Source organism: Manduca sexta, chromosome 27 (assembly GCF_014839805.1).
Source record: "Manduca sexta isolate Smith_Timp_Sample1 chromosome 27, JHU_Msex_v1.0, whole genome shotgun sequence".
Lineage (NCBI taxonomy): Eukaryota > Metazoa > Arthropoda > Insecta > Lepidoptera > Sphingidae > Manduca > Manduca sexta.
This window is the reverse complement of record NC_051141.1, coordinates 1825515-1838295: the sequence shown is the minus strand read 5'-3', so window position 1 is coordinate 1838295 and position 12781 is coordinate 1825515. Positions and strand designations below refer to the sequence as shown.

The following is a 12781-nucleotide window of genomic DNA, read 5'->3' as shown; positions in this document are numbered from 1 at the left end:
GGGCACGCGAGGCGGCGCGGTGCGGCGACGCGACGCTCCGCAGTCCCGTTACACCAAGTAGAGCGTCGCTGCACGCATTAACATTAACATTGCTAACATGGCCGTGAATGCGCCTGCGATACACAACTTATCCTACTTTTTCTACGGTTATCCTAATTAAAAGTGTTGCTTCTAAAACGCGAGTTGCATCCAAGCCGTTGTATGCGTACACTGTTATCATTCTTAAAACAATTTGCGATACATTTTAAAATACATTAAACTAAAATGAAACGGAATGTGGAGAGTAATTTAAGCGCATTTCGCGTTAACGACGTTTCGCGGGTTAGTCGTAATGTTAAATGTCAGGGTGGCTGATGAACTAATTTTGTCAATTGAAGCGAATGCATCGAGACCGGCGTCATCCGCTTTATTAGTTAGTTTAATTGTGCAAATGTTCATGCCAAATTTCACACTCGGATATTGCACGTTATGGGCCGTTTTTATTACAAAACTCTGTGGGATTCGTTTACATAGACTCTGTTGTTCGTTTTCGAATGTTGAATATTTTAAATATCTTTTAAAAAGTTAAGTTTTTTATTCCCCATCCTGTGCATTTCTTTCTTGAAAAACATTAAGTCGCCACATGAGTGGTAATATCGACTAACTCCGGGAACTTGGGTAAAGAGACGCGTGTTTTTATGTGGCACGCAGGTAGTCGACCCCCAAAACTATTCAGCTAAAGTCATCCCCTGGCATCCCACAAAAAGCGGGTTGAATTTTGTGCAACACGCTCATTCCCTTTGTGTTGCTTTGGAAGTGTTGAAGCGCAGTTAATAATATTAATGACGCACAAAGAAATAATCTTATTTCTTTGTGTCAAGGGCCGTAAAAATGGCGGACAGCGGGCCGCTCGACGGGAAAACGCTCGGATGTTTCCAACGCGACAATGTTCTCACGGTATCAACAAAGTTTTACGTGTTTAGTTAACATATTGAAAACTTTAACATTTATTAATGACAGACAAAACAGTCCGCGCTCAATATTGAACTGTGACGGGACGATCGGAGTTTTGGTATTGGAAGACTAAGTTTTTATTGATATTGTTCGCAGGTATGGCGCCGGACGTGAGATGAATGAAGACAGCAAGCTTCAAGAGGGAGTGGCAGCCGTGATGCATATACTGTCGTGACCGCACATATCTTCTGGCTTCAACGTAAGTATGGCAATACACATTCACTACTTTTGTTTAAATATAAATTGCAGTAAAAACAACCTATATGTTTTTAACATGAAAACGGGTTAGAAATTTGCTATAGACGCGAACCGCGTTCCTCTTGAAGCTGCTATTGGAAAATCGTTTTCGAAAAGATTTTTACCAAACAACTTCAGTTGGTTTCGACATTGAAGCTGTACAAGACATTGTTATTATTAAAAATAATAACATACAAAGGGAATTCAAAATCAGTCACAGTTCCTATTGCGTGCTGTTTAGTATTCTAGTTTGCTCTCAACATTTCCTATTTCAAAGGTATAGACCAAGTAAAATTGCGGTGCCGCATCCGCAGCGGGGCCCGAACGTTAAGCGTTGGCGCTTCATTGTCGGTGACTCTATATAATTTTTTGGGAATGTGCCAACCAGTCACTGTTGCAGAGTACAGCGAACCGCATTCAGACGCCGGTCGTGTTTTATTGAATTAAATACGTTGCTCGTTACTGGACAGTTCACGTACGAGGCTCGATTGTGGTACAGCAATGGATATGAAGTGTAGCGATAAACGCGTGCGTCCGAGCGTCGGTTGTAACCCCGCTGCGATGTTTATGGCTCGGCTCGCGCGTCGACTGTTATTTCTCGCGGTGCGCCCGACGCGCTAACATTTGTTCCTATTTAAATGTTCTTAGAACGTACAATGTTTCTTATGACAATTTACAATGTGAGATTTTGAGGGATAGTCGCGCTCCGTAGACTAGCCCTGGCGGTGCTCCTGCGCTACTATTAAAGCCCTATTCACACTGCGCGGTAACTCATGTTCAATTATATTTTTAATTTAATGTGAATTAGGTACGCGATGTTCAGCAATGTGTAATAATGCTTGCGCCTGTTTTTGCGGAATTTCCACTGCGTTTACGATGCATGCGACCGTAAGATGGTCTTAGAAACAGTAATAAAACATGAAACTCCGGGTAAAAAGTTTAAACATAAAATACTCAACCAAATTTATATTACTAAATATATATTTAATAAATGTACTATAAATTAAGGAATATGAACTGGAATATTTTTTTATCCCAGCACAGCAGACTGACTACCCCGCAGTCTGCACCTGGTGCTAAGTACAGTGCATAATACTTACAAAAAGCTAGTCAGCATTTCGATGTTCGTTCGTCAGGTTTACGTTGGTTTGCTAGGAACGAAGGCTTACATAACCCGATGGTAATATATTCATATATTAAAACATCGCATTGTTAACCTGAGTGTGTTGAACGAAATAGGATAAATAAGCAGAAATTTCCGTCCTTTAACAAACATAGCTAGTGAAGTAATCGCTTAATGGTTTGCCTACCACAAATCAGGAATAATATGACCAAAAGGGTATTGTTGATAGATTTTTTGGACTTCCGGCAGTCACGAGTAGTTGTAACAGTTTTGTTAGTCGATAGCGCATGACGTCCCGCTAGTACGTTACGCGATAACTTTTTCATAACACGCGGGATTATCGCGCGGTGACGCGCGAATTTCGATACTTGTGTATGTGTTTGTATGTATGTATATTGAGTGTCATGTAGGTATAATATACAGTGTTTTCTATGTGAAGTTAGATCCACGCGGAAATAAAAAGTGTATTAGTGTCAATGTGTGTTTTATTTTAGTACAGTATATGCAAATATCAACGAATGATTTTTGTAAAAAAAAAAACAATTTTAGGTCTGTAAAAGAATTTTAATGCAAAATAGTCTATTGTCTATCGTAAAGGTGAGTTATAAATTTTAGCAGGAGATGCACGAAGTCAATAAGTTATGTGGCATTTTCATTTTGAAATTAACGAAACAATATACACATGATAAAAAATTTAAGCAACAAAAGTGTAGAAACATATAGCAGAAATATGTTTAATTATATTCATATACTTATACATTTCGGATAGAGATAGCTTCTTAAAAATACAGTTAGCGCGACGTACTGCACGTGGTAAGGCCGTACTACAAGGAATCGCCATCTCGTTTAATTAAAAAATCTAATAAATGATCACATGTAAACTATTACTGAGTAATATTGATTTTAAATTAATATTCATTTATCCAAGACTAGAATTAGTGCCTCGTTTGGAAACCGCGTGTAATCCGCGCGGTACGACATAGCCTTATCGGTAGGTCACCGGTCACTGGCCGTCAAGTTTATCGTACGTTATTGTTGTTAAATAAATTAAATTACCATTCAAATATAGTGCACAGTTTTTGCGTTTTAAATCAATTTATTAATATTATAATGGATTTTGTGATTACTGAGTTACGTGTGATATTTTGTTAATTATTCTATTACAAACAAAGCAGTACTAGCAGCAAAGTACCGCATTAATATTGGGTACAATCGATGTATTTCATATTTACTCCAAAAAATCTATGAAGATAATTAAAAACAAAAAATCTATGAAGATAATCAGAAACATTTACTAACTAAACTAATATTCATAATGAAAAATAAATAGCTCCTATACGTCTTAAATAATGTGACATCCAAGTGTGTTCTGATAATTGCATATTATTATTTTATTTATACAATAAGTTCATACTTACGTCGCACATTTTGTACCTTTTTTTTAAATTACAATCAATCTGACTCACTTGTATTTATTTATAAAACAGGAAAACTAATTATCCTGCTAGATTGGTCCATCTTAATTATTATTATTGGAATGTACGCTGATTGTGGGCGGTGATATTATGTTATTTGATATTCTGATTGACAAATATGTATAGGACACAAACATATTTCTTTAACCTGTACATATAAATATAACAAGTAGTTATTAACGTTGTTGTACAGAAATAATCCTTATCGGCCTTGTTGACATCGGTGTAACCGCGTTACGCCATCGCGTTATAAATATACCGTCACTAGTTGTACGAATCTATTTGGCTAAAAGCTTGTGCCTAGTGTCAATGTGTCTCCCCGATGGCCCGTCGATAAACTGCACCAACGTTAATTAAAAGTGAGAGTGTGTGATAAACGCAGTGAATGGAGTCTGCGCTCCAATCCGAATGATAAGGCCCGGCGCCAATGTCAAAGCCACGACCGATCGAACGGCCCGCGCGCGACACCAACACACGATCTTATTACATTTATGTTCGATTCAATTTTGTTTGCATCCATACGTTTGTATGTAATATGTTAACGTATGCGATGTGCATTGACAGAGGTCAGTTGGGGGTAAAAATGATTTCGGTTCAATTACATCGCCAGTGGTCGGGCCGCGTGTGATCCTGTTCGGTAGCACTTGCGTAACTGATAAGGGTATTTACATTGTGATGACCCATTGTTAAGTTACAGTCTAAAATAGAATCGCTACGTAGTGTGGGCAAGTACGTTACATACGTGTAAGTGCGAACTAATTCTCATATAAATAATGTACGCATGTATCAGACGTGCGAAGTTGCAGTCAGTGCACACACGGCGTACTGAGCGCATTTTTGTCCCATGACGTTATAAAAGTGAGCATATTACAATAACATTATCGAGCCAATTCCAGTGCCGTACAACTTTTGTTTTATCGAAAAAGTCTTTGTAACTTAATGTACGTTGTAGACCAAGCCGATAAACGTATTAACATCAACAACAAAAATGTAAATTGGCCACCGTACGGCGCCATCTATCCGCGGGCGATTATCTAGCGCACGTTGCATTATGAGCGCAAAACATCGAGGTTGAATGGCGTCGATTGTAAAAGTTGGCTAAAAAACACGTGCCGTTGAACCGTGCACGGCGAATGCACCGGCCCGTTAGCTTTGGCCGAGGTCAGGTTGTGTGGTTATTGTGCGCAGCGCGGCTGTGTGCTCGTGAAAAATATGCATACCGCCTCAGCTGACGCGGTTTAGGGTTGCCGACTCCAAAAAATGACAACGAGCGAAATATTTTTAGAAAAGAATATTATTGTATATTGTGTCTTGAATGTGATTGGCACGATTTATGAGTTTTAGTTCAATGTCAGTATGTGAATGGTGTCGAGTTCTTGCACAGTAAAGATCAATGAACAAATAATTACAAAATTTAACATTCAGCATAAATGCTGAAAACACAATACCATCGCGATGAAATTGGTATTTGTGCTACAACTGTTTAATTCATACGCGATTTTCATTTGTCAACGTTTTTTATTTCATTATCAAGTATTATATTCACATATTTAGGTACATACGTAACTCTGTTCCACCAGATATACATTGGCAACACAGCGTTAGTAATCACAATAACAACAATTATCCTTAATATTTTAACAATGTTGGCGACCCTGCTTCCTGTTGCCCGAGATTAATTTCAGTGCGGTCACGTTTTAACGTGTTTTTTCACGTCTATAATTGACCGCGTGACTTTCTCCGACCGCCTTGTAAACATTTGGCGAGCGACAGGATGAAAGCTATGTGTTTTTATTATCATTTATATTTATAAATTTATATTGTAAAATTACAATTGATACGTTTTCAACGTTTGTGACGTGGAACGTAGGCGGCGACAGTTGGTTTGCGTTTTGTAAACCGGTGCAGTTTTATTTTTATTTTCAGTAGCACTGCGTATTTTACAAGGGGTCTGTCTACGTTAAAAGCGCATCATAATAATCGGAATTCGTCGGTCGATTTTATAACCGAGCCGAAGTCGCTTGCGGTCGGCTGCCAACGTACACTAATTGAATTCAGTCCTCATTTCGTATAACTTGTGGCTTTGTCGATATTACGCGCTTTATTTGCTTTTTATAAACGTTATAAGCCATAATTTCAGAGTGGTTGGATATGTAATAATTTGTAGTTAAGTGTATGGTGAATCGAAAATTGTCGTATTAAGTATGTATAACAAGGGTCGAATGGTAATACTTAATTTGTTTGGTGATATTTTCATTAATAATGGCACGATACGCCTTTATATTGATGCGGCACCGGTATTTGCTTTAGAAGTATAGATAGCAACAGCGTCACCGGTATGCATGAAATATAACTTTCCGTTATCTCAAAAAAATATTGTGTTATTTATATTCAACAGAACGAATCGTAAAATAAATATTTAATCTAAATTTTAAATTTATAATATACACGTGAAACATCGTATTCGATATCGTGTCGGTATGGGACCGAGCTCTATTTAAAAAAAAATACAATACTATCGTACAGATGTCACGGGAGAGTAAGATCGAGCCCCGCTGCAGGAAGTAGATTGAGTCTCTCGGTTTATCACTGTTCTCGATCACGTCTCGGCGGCGCCGCTGCATGCGGAAGGCCTGGGCGGAGGCGCCCTTCAATTAGTTTAAAAGGGATTTGCAGTGACAGTAAACATAATTCTATTAGCGTTTTATGGATTGCGAAGGCACACCGGTGACGCATAGTAATTGATCAACATCGCAATGGACATCTGCAATGCAGTAGACGTTTTGACTGGATTTGAGTTTAAAGCGGGTCTTTGTTGAGGCTCTTTTTATTTCGCTTATGTTTTTCATTTCTCATTATGACTGTTGTGGGGATTATAACACTTTATACTATAAAAACACACCTATTTAATATAGTACACGAATGTAGTCTTTATTTATATGTATACCACATACAGTTGAGATCTCTTTAGATTATTTCATATTATTCTAAGACGTTATCAAGTCTCAGGGGCTTACCGGAGCCCGCATCTTCCGCTCTTTGTAATTATCCACAATGAAGTGAATACACCAGTCCTCGGGTTACACCGATTTCCTAGAGGAATCTAAGGCTTCAATAAAGTATTGTTTTAACTAACGTTTACATTGATCATAGTTGTATCAAAACGTTACTTCCATATTTCGGTGTGAAGGCCGTGTAATTAAGAGAAATTATTAAAGTTAATAAGAGGTTCAGCGCCGTGGAGTACCACGTAGTCCTTTGTTATTCAAAATTCTAGGTGTTGGTTGTGTCTATGAGCATTGATATCGGATGAGAGGCTTGCACCCGTTAATTATAACTTTTATATAAAATTCACTATAGCACTTATCCACAAAATTCTCCATTACTCTTAAAGTAAATTTATGTTGAAGTAATGGTTTCGACAGAATTTGGTATGAGCACAACCGTTATGTCTAGTCGATATCATTTCTCCCGTGCTTTTGTTTTAATGTAAATGAATTTAAAACTGCTCAAGACACGCTCAAGATATACGTAAAAACGCCAAGAAAAAAGGACAACATACAAATTCGAGAAACAATTTCATTTCGTTTCAAGACGAACTGAATTCATTAAATTAATACAATTTTCAGATGTAACCGATAAGTTGAACAGCGCCACCGCAGAGGAAACTAGCTGAAACACGCGTGCGCCGTGCGATCGATCTGCAAAAACATCAGCCTCCGCCGATATCCGCTAAAAACTATTTGTTAATGTTTATCCGCCGCTCTCAAGTGTGTCAGAGAAGGCACTGTCGCAGTGGGACTGTTTAGATATTTAAAAAAATACCTATTGACGGAAACGCGCATTTACGCCCATGTCATGCGTAATAGCGACGGGAGCTGCTGTTTTTGTTGGTCGAAACTACGTTAGAGTTTTAAACTCAAATAGGTCGTAGGCAGTGATTTGTCCGCGCTCTAGTGTACACCGCGGCTGTAATGCACGTGTAAGCGCGTTTAACAAGTCGGTGCTAACAGAGTTGTGGTCGAGTATTTGGTACATTTACGGTATCCTCAGTACATACGCCAGTCATGCTTTCTAAAAGAATTTAAATATATCCATGTTTTAAATACGGAATGTTTGCATTCACGTGTGCGTTGCCACGCGATACTCGTCGTATGCGCGGATAGCTGAACGTTTACGTCGCACTGTTTGAATTATTAAATGGCGTGTTATTTTGTTGTCTTTGTCATTAAAGTAAACTGACCTTTTGTTACTAAGTCTGTACAATTTTCTTTGTTAAGCCCTCGTCGTACGGCGCGACAAACTTTGTAATATTCCATCGCGTGATGGCGTTTAAATGATTTTATACAAACACTCCTGACGGAATATACGCCGCATAATAAACATATAACATTTTTAAAATCATAATCAGACTGAGACATGACTCTTTTTGAGTATCTATCGGATATTGACAAATAACAAACAAAATGTTGGGTGAAGATACAAAAACGCCGTGACTCTAGGTTATTAGAGTGCAGAGTGGCGATCTCGCATATAAGTAATGTAATTTGAAACACAATTACTCCTCGGGCGACGCGGACCGGCGCCAAATTAGTTTAAAATCACTCCCTTGTTCTTAATAGCTACTGCGAGTCAATACGGCCGGACCGGCGTTTTATCGAGTTAAAAATCCCTGTACGCTCTAATGTACAATCTGATTGTGAGATTGTGTTCGACACCAGCATGTCTAATCGAGAATGGTCGCGGTCGTGTTATATTTTGATTTATTTATCTAATTCATCCATAACTTAGTGCATTAGGTACTCATCATAAATGTATTTAATATAATGCTAAGTCAAAACTATTAAAAATTATATTGAAGGTGCTTTAAATATTTAAAAAATATTTACTTTCGGAAAAGAGCGAGCACTGATAATAATTCTTAATATTTGACTCGGAATCCTAAGGTGAATGGCTCTCCATAGATGACATTTCGTACAAAGCGCAATAATCCATACAATGATTTCATTACAAAAGTTTTTGTTCGCAACTCGGCGTGTTGTATAAAATGATCGAGAATATATTTTAAAACGCCGGTATAAATAAACGTCAGTAAAATGTTTACAAAACTAAATGTGGAGTGTTAAAGTAACGCCACAGTGCATGTAGCAGGCAGGCAGACCATTCGTCGGAGCTTCGGTTCGTGTTTTGTAAGGTTTTATCGAACTGAGTGATCCAGAGTGTGTCGAGTGCTTCCGACTCGTGCGACTCCTTGAAAACTACGTGTTGCGATAGCTTTTATTATTTGCCTTTTGTAAATGAGCAGACGTAGCCCGAAGTTGCTAACTGCGAAATATAATCTGATTCGCCGGGACAAAATTGGAGCCACTTAACGTTGCCTTTGTGAAGTTACCACAAAGGCGACGGTCGCGGTCCATTCTTGTCGAAACGCTGCATCGTAGCGTATTGAAATCGTACGATTACTCATAAAAGTTTTTCTCCAACAGGTACACAAGCGGGTGGTAACGGCCCGGTTCGTGCGAGGTGGCAGGACGACAGCTGGTAAGTGTGTTACGTTAACAGTAGATGTAGTACAGCCCACGCTGTGGTTAGATAGTTGTTTTGCTCTCAGCGAATTGTTAATATTTATGCGAAAAATGTGTTTTGCTATGCCGCTATGCAATGTGTACGATAAACAATCGTTCCCCAATGAATTTGGTATCAAGAACATTTTTCTTTTGTTACAGAATTAATGCGGTTCCAGTGAAATATTCTACTTGAAGATCTTATGAAAGAAAATCAACACTAACACCAGGTAAATATTGAGTCATATTATTTATATTTTTGTTTACTTTAATTATATGACAATTTTGAAACAATGCCATGCGAATGTTCATTATAAGCGAATTTGTATCGCTCGTGCGATTTACTTTGTCCACGGCGAAGGAATTCTGTTTTGTAGTGGGGAAAGTTGAGAAAAACCTTCGGCGGCAGATGTGTTTTTATTTTACCAGTAATATGTAACTAACACTTACAATATACATGATAAATGCAACTAAGATATGTGACTATGGTTTTTTTTACTGCTATTTTAGCAATCTATATGATGTATTTGGCCGCCAAAGTTATGGTGATCGTCAGGAGGAGCGCCTCCACTACTCACTATCTTTGGACTGCACCACCAAGTGCAGTATTTTACTCTTTTAGGGTTAACAAGGCAGCTATGTCATTATACGTTATAGAACCACCGAGTTGTTTTGTTAGATGCGTATTGACTTCACAATATCAGAGATACGTCATGCATATACTTGTGGGAATTATTCTGAACATTTATAATTATCAACAACATAATAACACTGTTATAAACTGTCACCGTGCTAATTATAGCTTCATAAAGTCTAGACTCGAAATAACTAGTAAACAATAACTGTAGAAAAACTTGTACCAATATCATTTACGTTCAATAAAGAAAATTAGTTGAACACAGAGTTTCGTTCAATACATTTTATAATTAAATTGAGTAGTGAAAGAAAGTTTATTCTTTCACTCATAAACAAAGTTGAGACGAGGAAGCCGTACTGTACAGCCGGAGATACTCGGAGATGCGATACCAAAGTGCAGTAACCGTTGAATGGAAAAGTTCCAAGAAACTAATGAAACTCGTTCCAACTTCCCATCGGCGTGTTTATTGGAAATGTTGTTCTGGAATATCGCCCGTTTGACGGGCTTCAAGCGTCACCACGCGACGTTACGTTCTCGATACCGATATTTCGTTCAGGGCCCTTATTCTGTATGATAGTGTAAACGCGTAACGCGGCCGTGTCATGTTATCTTCGAGAAATTTGCGTGGAATGGTATTCTGTAAGCCAAATTTCTATAGTCCTAAACGTGATGTGTTGTGTTACGTGCTTGTTACGTACTGTTAAAATAACGTGCGGGATAGAGAAAAAGGCCCCAGCCCTTTGTGATGTTAAATGTTAATATTTGTAGGGGGTCGTGTCGTATCACATATGTTAAAAATTGTCTCGCTATGATAGTGACGTGCTCAGGTGGTCAAGTTAAAAGTTTTATTAGTTATTGGTTATTGATTGGATCCGATAAGTCGCTTAGGATATACGTGGTATAGGCTCGACTTCCACTTGGGACGGAATTACACTCGACGAACCGAATCGCAATGATACACCTGTCCACCTCTTCGATGATAAAACAATCAGTTCAGCAGTATTTATGAACACTATTCAACCGAGGGTTTTTGCTTCAACTTACCTAGATACCATATACTAGACACAATGTACAAATGTTTTGAACGGACATTATGATGCGTTTTGACAGCTTGCCTCTCCACGGAGCAGTGCCGGTTCGAGTCCGTGGTGCAGACCGGCTGACCGTCACCACTGCCATCTCAGGTAGGTGCCCACATATTGTACATAACAATATCATGCTTCTTAGATCGTTCGGAATAAGGATCATGTCCATTTCACCTACATTTGCTTATCTTAAGGCGTATTGGACGTTAGAAGCAAACTTAAGGTACGCAAAAATCGGTGATAACATCTCCACTATCTTCACTTCACTTATCTACATCCCATTACCCACTACAAGGCCATCCGACATCATTTCGTTTTCATTTCTCATATAAGTTCATTGTTTTATAATAATGTATTTATGTATATATTTTAAACATCCCCATTATACCGAACGGTTTAATCCTTATATTTTTGTTTTTCCATGCTCATTTCATTGTTTTATGCTTTCGTTGCGTTTCAACGACTATTCAAACAGCTAGCATTAGCACTAGCGAATGTGTTTCTGATTCTAAACAATGCTAGTTCTCTACACATTATAATAGGTGAATATTATATTTGAATGAATAAATTATAAAGTCAAAATAAAGATTTCATTTAAAAATTACAACTGAATGTTTAAATGATATTATTGATATTACACGCTATGATTCTTTTTTCAAATAAATACCTTAAAAATATTCACAAATTCGTTCCTATTACGAATGTTACTGACAATACCCATGACTGCGTGAAATAGCTATTGATTATTTTCAGTGTATTGTAATTGTATATATTTTTTGTTTTGTTTTGTTTTGCATGTTTTTTTGTTGCGTATCAGTTGTGTTATACCTGTACTTTCATATGAAAAGTATTCGTTTATTTTTTTATTTAATGTACCTTAAATTTTCTAGCTTTGCTGTTTTGTAAAACATGTTCAAAATGTATATTTACTGTATTTTATTTATAAATATTGTTGATTTTATTAGTATCCAATATTTTGTATAAAGATGTATTCAGGTATTTTACTAAAAATAAAAAAAAAATGTCTTTGCTAGTCGTCTCCTATTATGGAGCAGGGAAGAGCTAGCCTCCCCTGGCACCGCGCAGGAGGTGGCCAGCATGCGCGCGCGCATTGTCACAACCGAGTGCATCGACACGACTGGTCGCAATTCGCAGGATAGTGTTCATTATATAATTCACACAATATATTGTCCGCCCTCCGGAATAACCGTAGTGATATCGAAATAATTGAAACTGTTAGTGGCGGAGTCGCCGCCGCTATGATTCGGTTAGGGTTGCTACGTTTCTTTGTTCCTCCTGTAGGTACTAAATTTTGATACTTGGTAAATCTAATAAGTCACGTTAGGGCCGTCATTAAGGGAATTGAATTGTATGGGTCCGCGTTATACAAGTATTCCACACATGAATAGATAATACTTTATTTGTTCCCGCATCACGGAAATACAGCTATACATATTTGCATTTCCATACGGAAGCAGCAGCAATGCTGTAAATCATAAATTAGTAACTTTAGTATTTGATATTCTAGTAATTATTTTAAACTTAAGACCGTAGTGTGAATTAAAGAGCTTTACCACTTTTGTCACGCAAACAACATCTATTCCCAATACGATGAAACTAAATATTCTATAAACTAATCTAAATGTTAGAGATTCAAAGAATCAATT

At 37.8% G+C, this 12781-nt stretch overlaps 1 long non-coding RNA gene across 1 annotated transcript in view; it reads left to right on the top strand.

Annotated features, from left to right (window-relative positions):
* The window catches only part of LOC115455284, a 44124-nt gene that overhangs the window by 6361 nt on the left and 24982 nt on the right, over nucleotides 1-12781 (top strand). Inside the window, exons 2-5 of the long non-coding RNA XR_003939770.1 lie at nucleotides 1090-1192; nucleotides 9315-9369; nucleotides 9555-9622; nucleotides 11140-11213. This is a non-coding gene — a long non-coding RNA (uncharacterized LOC115455284). The remainder of the gene's footprint in view (nucleotides 1-1089; nucleotides 1193-9314; nucleotides 9370-9554; nucleotides 9623-11139; nucleotides 11214-12781) is intronic.